Here is a 14,265-nt window from a genome sequence, read left to right as displayed (position 1 = left end):
ACCGAAACGGTTGCTTAAGCAAAGTCCCTAGGAATGTTGGAAAGCTTACTACCGTGAAACTAAAGCAGAACAGCGATGAAGGCCTCATGGAGCTGCTGCACGCCTCCCGTATTGCCAGCATAATCAGGGCCTTACTTCGAGGCTAGTGCTCACATTGACTTTCACGTTTGGTATAGAGCAGAGCCGGGTGAGCTTCCAACTAGGAACTGGAAGCACAAGGTTTCTTTCGAGAAAACTCATTTTCTTCTATGTGCCATGCCGGCTGTAAGTAAAAGCACGGTAACAACAGTGCTTTTCAGGTAGCTTCGAGGCCGCATGAATGGAGCTTTCAAAACGGGAAAACAAGCCTTGTGCCATCAGTCTCTAATTTCTAGGTTGACACGCAGCATACACGCAGGAGCAGAGCTTCCTGGTTCTACGCAGTGTTCTGGTACTGAAACGGGTGCTGAAGCAAGGCCCCTAGGAGTGTTGAAAATCTTACTACCTTGAAACTAAAGCAGAACAACGATGAAGGCCTCATGGAGCTGCTGCATGCCTCTCGTTTTGCAAGGATAATCAGGGCCTTACTTCGAAGCTTGGGCTCAGGTTGACATTCACTTTAGGTATAGCGCAGAGCAGGGTGAGCTTCCAACAAGGAACTGGAAACCCAAGGTTTCTTAGGAGAAAACTCATTTTCTTCTCAGAACCATGCCGGCAGTGAGGAAAACCCCGGCAACAACAATGCTTTTCAGGTAGCTTCGAGGCCGCATGAACGGAGCTTTCATAATGGGAAAAGAAGCCTTATGCCATCAGTCTCCAATTTCTAGGTTGACACGCAGCATACACGCAGGACCAGAGCTTACTGTCTCTACGCAGTGTTCTGGTACCGAAACGGTTGCTTAAGCAAAGTCCCTAGGAGTCTTGGAAAGCTTACTACCGTGAAACTAAAGCAGAACAGCGATGAAGGCCTCATGGAGCTGCTGCACGCCTCCCGTTTTGCCAGCATAATCAGGGCCTTACTTCGAGGCTAGTGCTCACATTGACTTTCACGTTTGGTATAGAGCAGAGCCGGGTGAGCTTCCAACTAGGAACTGGAAGCACAAGGTTTCTTTCGAGAAAACTCATTTTCTTCTATGTGCCATGCCGGCTGTAAGTAAAAGCACGGTAACAACAGTGCTTTTCAGGTAGCTTCGGGGCCGCATCAACGGAGCTTTCATAATGGGAAAACTAGCCTTGTGCCGTCAGTCTCTAATTTCTAGGTTGACACGCAGCATACACGCAGGAGCAGAGCTTCCTGGTTCTACGCAGTGTTCTGGTACTGAAACGGGTGCTGAAGCAAGGCCCCTAGGAGTGTTGAAAAGCTTACTACCTTGAAACTAAAGCAGAACAACGATGAAGGCCTCATGGAGCTGCTGCACGCCTCTCGTTTTGCAAGGATAATCAGGGCCTTACTTCGAAGCTTGGGCTCACGTTGACTTTCACTTTAGGTATAGCGCAGAGCAGGGTGAGCTTCCAACAAAGAACTGGAAACCCAAGGTTTCTTAGGAGAAAACTCATTTTCTCCTCAGAACCATGCCGGCAGTGAGGAAAACCCCGGCAACAACAATGCTTTTCAGGTAGCTTCGAGGCCGCATGAACGGAGCTTTCATAATGGGAAAAGAAGCCTTATGCCATCAGTCTCCAATTTCTAGGTTGACACGCAGCATACACGCAGGACCAGAGCTTACTGTCTCTACGCAGTGTTCTGGTACCGAAACGGTTGCTTAAGCAAAGTCCCTAGGAGTCTTGGAAAGCTTACTACCGTGAAACTAAAGCAGAACAGCGATGAAGGCCTCATGGAGCTGCTGCACGCCTCCCGTTTCCAGGATAATCAGGGCCTTACTTCGAGGCTAGTGCTCACATTGACTTTCACGTTTGGTATAGAGCAGAGCCGGGTGAGCTTCCAACTAGGAACTGGAAGCACAAGGTTTCTTTCGAGAAAACTCATTTTCTTCTATGTGCCATGCCGGCTGTAAGTAAAAGCACGGTAACAACAGTGCTTTTCAGGTAGCTTCGGGGCCGCATGAATGGAGCTTTCAAAACGGGAAAACAAGCCTTGTGCCATCAGTCTCTAATTTCTAGGTTGACACGCAGCATACACGCAGGAGCAGAGCTTCCTGGTTCTACGCAGTGTTCTGGTACTGAAACGGGTGCTGAAGCAAGGCCCCTAGGAGTGTTGAAAAGCTTACTACCTTGAAACTAAAGCAGAACAACGATGAAGGCCTCATGGAGCTGCTGCACGCCTCTCGTTTTGCAAGGATAATCAGGGCCTTACTTCGAAGCTTGGGCTCACGTTGACTTTCACTTTAGGTATAGCGCAGAGCAGGGTGAGCTTCCAACAAGGAACTGGAAACCCAAGGTTTCTTAGGAGAAAACTCATTTTCTTCTCAGAACCATGCCGGCAGTGAGGAAAACCCCGGCAACAACAATGCTTTTCAGGTAGCTTCGAGGCCGCATGAACGGAGCTTTCATAATGGCAAAAGAAGCCTTATGCCATCAGTCTCCAATTTCTAGGTTGACACCCAGCATACACGCAGGACCAGAGCTTACTGTCTCTACGCAGTCTTCTGGTACCGAAACGGTTGCTTAAGCAAAGTCCCTAGGAATGTTGGAAAGCTTACTACCGTGAAACTAAAGCAGAACAGCGATGAAGGCCTCATGGAGCTGCTGCACGCCTCCCGTTTTGCCAGGATAATCAGGGCCTTACTTCGAGGCTAGTGCTCACATTGACTTTCACGTTTGGTATAGAGCAGAGCCGGGTGAGCTTCCAACTAGGAACTGGAAGCACAAGGTTTCTTTCGAGAAAACTCATTTTCTTCTATGTGCCATGCCGGCTGTAAGTAAAAGCACGGTAACAACAGTGCTTTTCAGGTAGCTTCGAGGCCGCATGAATGGAGCTTTCAAAACGGGAAAACAAGCCTTCTGCCGTCAGTCTCTAATTTCTAGGTTGACACGCCGCATACACGCAGGAGCAGAGCTTCCTGGTTCTACGCAGTGTTCTGGTACTGAAACGGGTGCTGAAGCAAGGCCCCTAGGAGTGTTGAAAAGCTTACTACCTTGAAACTAAAGCAGAACAACGATGAAGGCCTCATGGAGCTGCTGCATGCCTCTCGTTTTGCAAGGATAATCAGGGCCTTACTTCGAAGCTTGGGCTCAGGTTGACATTCACTTTAGGTATAGCGCAGAGCAGGGTGAGCTTCCAACAAGGAACTGGAAACCCAAGGTTTCTTAGGAGAAAACTCATTTTCTTCTCAGAACCATGCCAGCAGTGAGGAAAACCCCGGCAACAACAATGCTTTTCAGGTAGCTTCGAGGCCGCATGAACGGAGCTTTCATAATGGGAAAAGAAGCCTTATGCCATCAGTCTCCAATTTCTAGGTTGACACGCAGCATACACGCAAGACCAGAGCTTACTGTCTCTACGCAGTGTTCTGGTACCGAAACGGTTGCTTAAGCAAAGTCCCTAGGAGTCTTGGAAAGCTTACTACCGTGAAACTAAAGCAGAACAGCGATGAAGGCCTCATGGAGCTGCTGCACGCCTCCCGTATTGCCAGGATAATCAGGGCCTTACTTCGAGGCTAGTGCTCACATTGACTTTCACGTTTGGTATAGAGCAGAGCCGGGTGAGCTTCCAACTAGGAACTGGAAGCACAAGGTTTCTTTCGAGAAAACTCATTTTCTTCTATGTGCCATGCCGGCTCTAAGTAAAAACACGGTAACAACAGTGCTTTTCAGGTAGCTTCGGGGCCGCATCAACGGAGCTTTCATAATGGGAAAACTAGCCTTGTGCCGTCAGTCTCTAATTTCTAGGTTGACACGCAGCATACACGCAGGAGCAGAGCTTCCTGGTTCTACGCAGTGTTCTGGTACTGAAACGGGTGCTGAAGCAAGGCCCCTAGGAGTGTTGAAAAGCTTACTACCTTGAAACTAAAGCAGAACAACGATGAAGGCCTCATGGAGCTGCTGCACGCCTCTCGTTTTGCAAGGATAATCAGGGCCTTACTTCGAAGCTTGGGCTCACGTTGACTTTCACTTTAGGTATAGCGCAGAGCAGGGTGAGCTTCCAACAAAGAACTGGAAACCCAAGGTTTCTTAGGAGAAAACTCATTTTCTCCTCAGAACCATGCCGGCAGTGAGGAAAACCCCGGCAACAACAATGCTTTTCAGGTAGCTTCGAGGCCGCATGAACGGAGCTTTCATAATGGGAAAAGAAGCCTTATGCCATCAGTCTCCAATTTCTAGGTTGACTCGCAGCATACACGCAGGACCAGAGCTTACTGTCTCTACGCAGTGTTCTGGTACCGAAACGGTTGCTTAAGCAAAGTCCCTAGGAATGTTGGAAAGCTACTACCGTGAAACTAAAGCAGAACAGCGATGAAGGCCTCATGGAGCTGCTGCACGCCTCCCGTTTTGCCAGCATAATCAGGGCCTTACTTCGAGGCTAGTGCTCACATTGACTTTCACGTTTGGTATAGAGCAGAGCCGGGTGAGCTTCCAACTAGGAACTGGAAGCACAAGGTTTCTTTCGAGAAAACTCATTTTCTTCTATGTGCCATGCCGGCTGTAAGTAAAAGCACGGTAACAACAGTGCTTTTCAGGTAGCTTCGGGGCCGCATCAACGGAGCTTTCATAATGGGAAAACTAGCCTTGTGCCGTCAGCCTCTAATTTCTAGGTTGACACGCAGCATACACGCAGGAGCAGAACTTCCTGGTTCTACGCAGTGTTCTGGTACTGAAACGGGTGCTGAAGCAAGGCCCCTAGGAGTGTTGAAAAGCTTACTACCTTGAAACTAAAGCAGAACAACGATGAAGGCCTCATGGAGCTGCTGCACGCCTCTCGTTTTGCAAGGATAATCAGGGCCTTACTTCGAAGCTTGGGCTCACGTTGACTTTCACTTTAGGTATAGCGCAGAGCAGGGTGAGCTTCCAACAAAGAACTGGAAACCCAAGTTTTCTTAGGAGAAAACTCAGTTTCTTCTCAGAACCATGCCGCCAGTGAAGAAAACCCCGGCAACAACAATGCTTTTCAGGTAGCTTCGAGGCCGCATGAACGGAGCTTTCATAATGGCAAAAGAAGCCTTATGCCATCAGTCTCCAATTTCTAGGTTGACACGCAGCATACACGCAGGACCAGAGCTTACTGTCTCTACGCAGTGTTCTGGTACCGAAACGGTTGCTTAAGCAAAGTCCCTAGGAATGTTGGAAAGCTTACTACCGTGAAACTAAAGCAGAACAGCGATGAAGGCCTCATGGAGCTGCTGCACGCCTCCCGTTTTGCCAGGATAATCAGGGCCTTACTTCGAGGCTAGTGCTCACATTGACTTTCACGTTTGGTATAGAGCAGAGCCGGGTGAGCTTCCAACTAGGAACTGGAAGCACAAGGTTTCTTTCGAGAAAACTCATTTTCTTCTAAGTGCCATGCCGGCTCTAAGTAAAAGCACGGTAACAACAGTGCTTTTCAGGTAGCTTCGGGGCCGCATCAACGGAGCTTTCATAATGGGAAAACTAGCCTTGTGCCGTCAGTCTCTAATTTCTAGGTTGACACGCAGCATACACGCAGGAGCAGAGCTTCCTGGTTCTACGCAGTGTTCTGGTACTGAAACGGGTGCTGAAGCAAGGCCCCTAGGAGTGTTGAAAAGCTTACTACCTTGAAACTAAAGCAGAACAACGATGAAGGCCTCATGGAGCTGCTGCACGCCTCTCGTTTTGCAAGGATAATCAGGGCCTTACTTCGAAGCTTGGGCTCACGTTGACTTTCACTTTAGGTATAGCGCAGAGCAGGGTGAGCTTCCAACAAGGAACTGGAAACCCAAGGTTTCTTAGGAGAAAACTCAGTTTCTTCTCAGAACCATGCCGGCAGTGAGGAAAACCCCGGCAACAACAATGCTTTTCAGGTAGCTTCGAGGCCGCATGAACGGAGCTTTCATAATGGCAAAAGAAGCCTTATGCCATCAGTCTCCAATTTCTAGGTTGACACGCAGCATACATGCAGGACCAGAGCTTACTGTCTCTACGCAGTGTTCTGGTACCGAAACGGTTGCTTAAGCAAAGTCCCTAGGAGTCTTGGAAAGCTTACTACCGTGAAACTAAAGCAGAACAGCGATGAAGGCCTCATGGAGCTGCTGCACGCCTCCCGTTTTGCCAGGATAATCAGGGCCTTACTTCGAGGCTAGTGCTCACATTGACTTTCACGTTTGGTATAGAGCAGAGCCGGGTGAGCTTCCAACTAGGAACTGGAAGCACAAGGTTTCTTTCGAGAAAACTCATTTTCTTCTATGAACCATGCCGGCTGTAAGTAAAAGCACGGTAACAACAGTGCTTTTCAGGTAGCTTCGGGGCAGCATCAACGGAGCTTTCATAATGGGAAAACTAGCCTTGTGCCATCAGTCTCTAATTTCTAGGTTGACACGCAGCATACACGCCGGAGCAGAGCTTCCTGGTTCTACGCAGTGTTCTGGTACTGAAACGGGTGCTGAAGCAAGGCCCCTAGGAGTGTTGAAAAGCTTACTACCTTGAAACTAAAGCAGAACAACGATGAAGGCCTCATGGAGCTGCTGCACGCCTCTCGTTTTGCAAGGATAATCAGGGCCTTACTTCGAAGCTTGGGCTCATGTTGACTTTCACTTTAGGTATAGCGCAGAGCAGGGTGAGCTTCCAACAAGGAACTGGAAACCCAAGGTTTCTTAGGAGAAAACTCATTTTCTTCTCAGAACCATGCCGGCAGTGAGGAAAACCCCGGCAACAACAATGCTTTTCAGGTAGCTTCGAGGCCGCATGAACGGAGCTTTCATAATGGGAAAAGAAGCCTTATGCCATCAGTCTCCAATTTCTAGGTTGACACGCAGCATACACGCAGGACCAGAGCTTACTGCCTCTACGCAGTGTTCTGGTACCGAAACGGTTGCTTAAGCAAAGTCCCTAGGAATGTTGGAAAGCTTACTACCGTGAAACTAAAGCAGAACAGCGATGAAGGCCTCATGGAGCTGCTGCACGCCTCCCGTTTTGCCAGGATAATCAGGGCCTTACTTCGAGGCTAGTGCTCACATTGACTTTCACGTTTGGTATAGAGCAGAGCCGGGTGAGCTTCCAACTAGGAACTGGAAGCACAAGGTTTCTTTCGAGAAAACTCATTTTCTTCTATGTGCCATGCCGACTGTAATTAAAAGCACGGTAACAACAGTGCTTTTCAGGTAGCCTCGGGGCCGCATAACGGAGCTTTCATAATGGGAAAACTAGCCTTGTGCCATCAGTCTCTAATTTCTAGGTTGACACGCAGCATACACGCAGGAGCAGAGCTTCCTGGTTCTGCGCAGTGTTCTGGTACTGAAACGGGTGCTGAAGCAAGTCCCCTAGGAGTGTTGAAAAGCTTACTACCTTGAAACTAAAGCAGAACAACGATGAAGGCCTCATGGAGCTGCTGCACGCCTCTCGTTTTGCAAGGATAATCAGGGCCTTACTTCGAAGCTTGGGCTCACGTTGACTTTCACTTTAGGTATAGCGCAGAGCAGGGTGAGCTTCCAACAAGGAACTGGAACCCCAAGGTTTCTTAGGAGAAAACTCATTTTCTTCTCAGAACCATGCCGGCAGTGAGGAAAACCCCGGCAACAACAATGCTTTTCAGGTAGCTTCGAGGCCGCATGAACGGAGCTTTCATAATGGCAAAAGAAGCCTTATGCCATCAGTCTCCAATTTCTAGGTTGACACGCAGCATACATGCAGGACCAGAGCTTACTGTCTCTACGCAGTGTTCTGGTACCGAAACGGTTGCTTAAGCAAAGTCCCTAGGAATGTTGGAAAGCTTACTACCGTGAAACTAAAGCAGAACAGCGATGAAGGCCTCATGGAGCTGCTGCACGCCTCCCGTTTTGCCAGGATAATCAGGGCCTTACTTCGAGGCTAGTGCTCACATTGACTTTCACGTTTGGTATAGAGCAGAGCCGGGTGAGCTTCCAACTAGGAACTGGAAGCACAAGGTTTCTTTCGAGAAAACTCATTTTCTTCTATGTGCCATGCCGACTGTAATTAAAAGCACGGTAACAACAGTGCTTTTCAGGTAGCCTCGGGGCCGCATAACGGAGCTTTCATAATGGGAAAACTAGCCTTGTGCCATCAGTCTCTAATTTCTAGGTTGACACGCAGCATACACGCAGGAGCAGAGCTTCCTGGTTCTACGCAGTGTTCTGGTACTGAAACGGGTGCTGAAGCAAGTCCCCTAGGAGTGTTCAAAAGCTTACTACCTTGAAACTAAAGCAGAACAACGATGAAGGCCTCATGGAGCTGCTGCACGCCTCTCGTTTTGCAAGGATAATCAGGGCCTTACTTCGAAGCTTGGGCTCACGTTGACTTTCACTTTAGGTATAGCGCAGAGCAGGGTGAGCTTCCAACAAGGAACTGGAAACCCAAGGTTTCTTAGGAGAAAACTCAGTTTCTTCTCAGAACCATGCCGGCAGTGAGGAAAACCCCGGCAACAACAATGCTTTTCAGGTAGCTTCGATGCCGCATGAACGGAGCTTTCATAATGGCAAAAGAAGCCTTATGCCATCAGTCTCCAATTTCTAGGTTGACACGCAGCATACATGCAGGACCAGAGCTTACTGTCTCTACGCAGTGTTCTGGTACCGAAACGGTTGCTTAAGCAAAGTCCCTAGGAATGTTGGAAAGCTTACTACCGTGAAACTAAAGCAGAACAGCGATGAAGGCCTCATGGAGCTGCTGCACGCCTCCCGTTTTGCCAGGATAATCAGGGCCTTACTTCGAGGCTAGTGCTCACATTGACTTTCACGTTTGGTATAGAGCAGAGCCGGGTGAGCTTCCAACTAGGAACTGGAAGCACAAGGTTTCTTTTGAGAAAACTCATTTTCTTCTATGAACCATGCTGGCTGTAAGTAAAAGCACGGTAACAACAGTGCTTTTCAGGTAGCTTCGGGGCAGCATCAACGGAGCTTTCATAATGGGAAAACTAGCCTTGTGCCATCAGTCTCTAATTTCTAGGTTGACACGCAGCATACACGCAGGAGCAGAGCTTCCTGGTTCTACGCAGTGTTCTGGTACCGAAACGGGTGCTGAAGCAAGGCCCCTAGGAGTGTTGAAAAGCTTACTACCTTGAAACTAAAGCAGAACAACGATGAAGGCCTCATGGAGCTGCTGCACGCCTCTCGTTTTGCAAGGATAATCAGGGCCTTACTTCGAAGCTTGGGCTCACGTTGACTTTCACTTTAGGTATAGCGCAGAGCAGGGTGAGCTTCCAACAAGGAACTGGAACCCCAAGGTTTCTTAGGAGAAAACTCAGTTTCTTCTCAGAACCATGCCGGCAGTGAGGAAAACCCCGGCAACAACAATGCTTTTCAGGTAGCTTCGAGGCCGCATGAACGGAGCTTTCATAATGGGAAAAGAAGCCTTATGCCATCAGTCTCCAATTTCTAGGTTGACACGCAGCATACATGCAGGACCAGAGCTTACTGTCTCTAGGCAGTGTTCTGGTACCGAAACGGTTGCTTAAGCAAAGTCCCTAGGAGTCGTGGAAAGCTTACTACCGTGAAACTAAAGCAGAACAGCGATGAAGGCCTCATGGAGCTGCTGCACGCCTCCCGTTTTGCCAGGATAATCAGGGCCTTACTTCGAGGCTAGTGCTCACATTGACTTTCACGTTTGGTATAGAGCAGAGCCGGGTGAGCTTCCAACTAGGAACTGGAAGCACAAGGTTTCTTTCGAGAAAACTCATTTTCTTCTATGTGCCATGCCGACTGTAATTAAAAGCACGGTAACAACAGTGCTTTTCAGGTAGCCTCGGGGCCGCATAACGGAGCTTTCATAATGGGAAAACTAGCCTTGTGCCATCAGTCTCTAATTTCTAGGTTGACACGCAGCATACACGCAGGAGCAGAGCTTCCTGGTTCTACGCAGTGTTCTGGTACTGAAACGGGTGCTGAAGCAAGTCCCCTAGGAGTGTTGAAAAGCTTACTACCTTGAAACTAAAGCAGAACAACGATGAAGGCCTCATGGAGCTGCTGCACGCCTCTCGTTTTGCAAGGATAATCAGGGCCTTACTTCGAAGCTTGGGCTCACGTTGACTTTCACTTTAGGTATAGCGCAGAGCAGGGTGAGCTTCCAACAAGGAACTGGAAACCCAAGGTTTCTTAGGAGAAAACTCAGTTTCTTCTCAGAACCATGCCGGCAGTGAGGAAAACCCCGGCAACAACAATGCTTTTCAGGTAGCTTCGAGGCCGCATGAACGGAGCTTTCATAATGGCAAAAGAAGCCTTATGCCATCAGTCTCCAATTTCTAGGTTGACACGCAGCATACATGCAGGACCAGAGCTTACTGTCTCTACGCAGTGTTCTGGTACCGAAACGGTTGCTTAAGCAAAGTCCCTAGGAATGTTGGAAAGCTTACTACCGTGAAACTAAAGCAGAACAGCGATGAAGGCCTCATGGAGCTGCTGCACGCCTCCCGTATTGCCAGGATAATCAGGGCCTTACTTCGAGGCTAGTGCTCACATTGACTTTCACGTTTGGTATAGAGCAGAGCCGGGTGAGCTTCCAACTAGGAACTGGAAGCACAAGGTTTCTTTTGAGAAAACTCATTTTCTTCTATGAACCATGCTGGCTGTAAGTAAAAGCACGGTAACAACAGTGCTTTTCAGGTAGATTCGGGGCAGCATCAACGGAGCTTTCATAATGGGAAAACTAGCCTTGTGCCATCAGTCTCTAATTTCTAGGTTGACACGCAGCATACACGCAGGAGCAGAGCTTCCTGGTTCTACGCAGTGTTCTGGTACCGAAACGGGTGCTGAAGCAAGGCCCCTAGGAGTGTTGAAAAGCTTACTACCTTGAAACTAAAGCAGAACAACGATGAAGGCCTCATGGAGCTGCTGCACGCCTCTCGTTTTGCAAGGATAATCAGGGCCTTACTTCGAAGCTGGGCTCACGTTGACTTTCACTTTAGGTATAGCACAGAGCAGGGTGAGCTTCCAACAAGGAACTGGAACCCCAAGGTTTCTTAGGAGAAAACTCATTTTCTTCTCAGAACCATGCCGGCAGTGAGGAAAACCCCGGCAACAACAATGCTTTTCAGGTAGCTTCGAGGCCGCATGAACGGAGCTTTCATAATGGGAAAAGAAGCCTTATGCCATCAGTCTCCAATTTCTAGGTTGACACGCAGCATACATGCAGGACCAGAGCTTACTGTCTCTACGCAGTGTTCTGGTACCGAAACGGTTGCTTAAGCAAAGTCCCTAGGAGTCTTGGAAAGCTTACTACCGTGAAACTAAAGCAGAACAGCGATGAAGGCCTCATGGAGCTGCTGCACGCCTCCCGTATTGCCAGGATAATCAGGGCCTTACTTCGAGGCTAGTGCTCACATTGACTTTCACGTTTGGTATAGAGCAGAGCCGGGTGAGCTTCCAACTAGGAACTGGAAGCACAAGGTTTCTTTCGAGAAAACTCATTTTCTTCTATGTGCCATGCCGGCTCTAAGTAAAAACACGGTAACAACAGTGCTTTTCAGGTAGCTTCGGGGCCGCATCAACGGAGCTTTCATAATGGGAAAACTAGCCTTGTGCCGTCAGCCTCTAATTTCTAGGTTGACACGCAGCATACACGCAGGAGCAGAGCTTCCTGGTTCTACGCAGTGTTCTGGTACTGAAACGGGTGCTGAAGCAAGGCCCCTAGGAGTGTTGAAAAGCTTACTACCTTGAAACTAAAGCAGAACAACGATGAAGGCCTCATGGAGCTGCTGCACGCCTCTCGTTTTGCAAGGATAATCAGGGCCTTACTTCGAAGCTTGGGCTCACGTTGACTTTCACTTTAGGTATAGCGCAGAGCAGGGTGAGCTTCCAACAAAGAACTGGAAACCCAAGGTTTCTTAGGAGAAAACTCATTTTCTCCTCAGAACCATGCCGGCAGTGAGGAAAACCCCGGCAACAACAATGCTTTTCAGGTAGCTTCGAGGCCGCATGAACGGAGCTTTCATAATGGCAAAAGAAGCCTTATGCCATCAGTCTCCAATTTCTAGGTTGACTCGCAGCATACACGCAGGACCAGAGCTTACTGTCTCTACGCAGTGTTCTGGTACCGAAACGGTTGCTTAAGCAAAGTCCCTAGGAATGTTGGAAAGCTACTACCGTGAAACTAAAGCAGAACAGCGATGAAGGCCTCATGGAGCTGCTGCACGCCTCCCGTTTTGCCAGCATAATCAGGGCCTTACTTCGAGGCTAGTGCTCACATTGACTTTCACGTTTGGTATAGAGCAGAGCCGGGTGAGCTTCCAACTAGGAACTGGAAGCACAAGGTTTCTTTCGAGAAAACTCATTTTCTTCTATGTGCCATGCCGGCTCTAAGTAAAAGCACGGTAACAACAGTGCTTTTCAGGTAGCTTCGGGGCCGCATCAACGGAGCTTTCATAATGGGAAAACTAGCCTTGTGCCGTCAGCCTCTAATTTCTAGGTTGACACGCAGCATACACGCAGGAGCAGAACTTCCTGGTTCTACGCAGTGTTCTGGTACTGAAACGGGTGCTGAAGCAAGGCCCCTAGGAGTGTTGAAAAGCTTACTACCTTGAAACTAAAGCAGAACAACGATGAAGGCCTCATGGAGCTGCTGCACGCCTCTCGTTTTGCAAGGATAATCAGGGCCTTACTTCGAAGCTTGGGCTCACGTTGACTTTCACTTTAGGTATAGCGCAGAGCAGGGTGAGCTTCCAACAAAGAACTGGAAACCCAAGTTTTCTTAGGAGAAAACTCAGTTTCTTCTCAGAACCATGCCGGCAGTGAGGAAAACCCCGGCAACAACAATGCTTTTCAGGTAGCTTCGAGGCCGCATGAACGGAGCTTTCATAATGGCAAAAGAAGCCTTATGCCATCAGTCTCCAATTTCTAGGTTGACACGCAGCATACATGCAGGACCAGAGCTTACTGTCTCTACGCAGTGTTCTGGTACCGAAACGGTTGCTTAAGCAAAGTCCCTAGGAATGTTGGAAAGCTTACTACCGTGAAACTAAAGCAGAACAGCGATGAAGGCCTCATGGAGCTGCTGCACGCCTCCCGTTTTGCCAGGATAATCAGGGCCTTACTTCGAGGCTAGTGCTCACATTGACTTTCACGTTTGGTATAGAGCAGAGCCGGGTGAGCTTCCAACTAGGAACTGGAAGCACAAGGTTTCTTTCGAGAAAACTCATTTTCTTCTATGTGCCATGCCGACTGTAATTAAAAGCACGGTAACAACAGTGCTTTTCAGGTAGCCTCGGGGCCGCATAACGGAGCTTTCATAATGGGAAAACTAGCCTTGTGCCATCAGTCTCTAATTTCTAGGTTGACACGCAGCATACACGCAGGAGCAGAGCTTCCTGGTTCTGCGCAGTGTTCTGGTACTGAAACGGGTGCTGAAGCAAGTCCCCTAGGAGTGTTGAAAAGCTTACTACCTTGAAACTAAAGCAGAACAACGATGAAGGCCTCATGGAGCTGCTGCACGCCTCTCGTTTTGCAAGGATAATCAGGGCCTTACTTCGAAGCTTGGGCTCACGTTGACTTTCACTTTAGGTATAGCGCAGAGCAGGGTGAGCTTCCAACAAGGAACTGGAAACCCAAGGTTTCTTAGGAGAAAACTCAGTTTCTTCTCAGAACCATGCCGGCAGTGAGGAAAACCCCGGCAACAACAATGCTTTTCAGGTAGCTTCGAGGCCGCATGAACGGAGCTTTCATAATGGCAAAAGAAGCCTTATGCCATCAGTCTCCAATTTCTAGGTTGACACGCAGCATACATGCAGGACCAGAGCTTACTGTCTCTACGCAGTGTTCTGGTACCGAAACGGTTGCTTAAGCAAAGTCCCTAGGAATGTTGGAAAGCTTACTACCGTGAAACAAAAGCAGAACAGCGATGAAGGCCTCATGGAGCTGCTGCACGCCTCCCGTTTTGCCAGGATAATCAGGGCCTTACTTCGAGGCTAGTGCTCACATTGACTTTCACGTTTGGTATAGAGCAGAGCCGGGTGAGCTTCCAACTAGGAACTGGAAGCACAAGGTTTCTTTCGAGAAAACTCATTTTCTTCTATGTGCCATGCCGACTGTAATTAAAAGCACGGTAACAACAGTGCTTTTCAGGTAGCCTCGGGGCCGCATAACGGAGCTTTCATAATGGGAAAACTAGCCTTGTGCCATCAGTCTCTAATTTCTAGGTTGACACGCAGCATACACGCAGGAGCAGAGCTTCCTGGTTCTACGCAGTGTTCTGGTACTGAAACGGGTGCTGAAG

Source organism: Eubalaena glacialis, chromosome 10 (genome assembly GCF_028564815.1).
Source record: "Eubalaena glacialis isolate mEubGla1 chromosome 10, mEubGla1.1.hap2.+ XY, whole genome shotgun sequence".
NCBI classification, from domain to species: Eukaryota; Metazoa; Chordata; class Mammalia; order Artiodactyla; family Balaenidae; genus Eubalaena; species Eubalaena glacialis.
The sequence above is the reverse complement of the archived record's forward strand: the minus strand, read 5'-3'. Positions refer to the sequence as shown.